Raw genomic sequence first — 668 nt, 5'->3', positions numbered from 1 at the left:
GGTTTAGGGAAGGCAGATTCAGAGCTTAGAGTTGCCAAGAATGGAAGTATGGACACTAATCTTTGCTGAATAATCCAAGTCCACATTTCTCTCCCACCAGTGCCACAGGGTATGAGTGTTGCAGGGGATCGACTCCACATTTCATCATGTCTGAAACTAGGTTCACGCTCTGCTACAGTGCATTGGAAGGTGTGTGAGCGAGAGATATCTACGCTATAAGCCCCGAGGCCCTAGTTTACACTGATTTTAGAACAGCTGAGGGCCGTTGTTAGGCTTGTGGAGTAACTAAAACCCTCTTAGCTGTTCTAAAATCAGTTTTAACTATGGACTCGAGTGACTTATTGCTTTTCTAAAAAGGGTTACTACATATATCTGGCAAGATTTCATGAAACGAAAGGCACAGCAACGAGAAATGTAACAATGAATTCATAGATTCATCATTCATCCACCAAGAAATAGCCTATACTGTATATTACCTCTACCCGAATGGGTTGCCAAGCAACATCGAGACACAGCTGCTACAACGTTTGTGTAAGTAGTTGTAGCACACTACTATAGGATGAAATGCGGTCAAGGTGTATGTTTGTGTTGTTGGATTTTACATTTGCATCGAATACGATTCAGCCAATCATGTGCATGTGTACATGCACACTAAGCGAATTTCCCTC

Source organism: Sardina pilchardus, chromosome 3 (assembly GCF_963854185.1).
Source record: "Sardina pilchardus chromosome 3, fSarPil1.1, whole genome shotgun sequence".
In the NCBI taxonomy this organism is placed as follows: domain Eukaryota; kingdom Metazoa; phylum Chordata; class Actinopteri; order Clupeiformes; family Clupeidae; genus Sardina; species Sardina pilchardus.
This window is presented reverse-complemented; position numbering follows the sequence as displayed.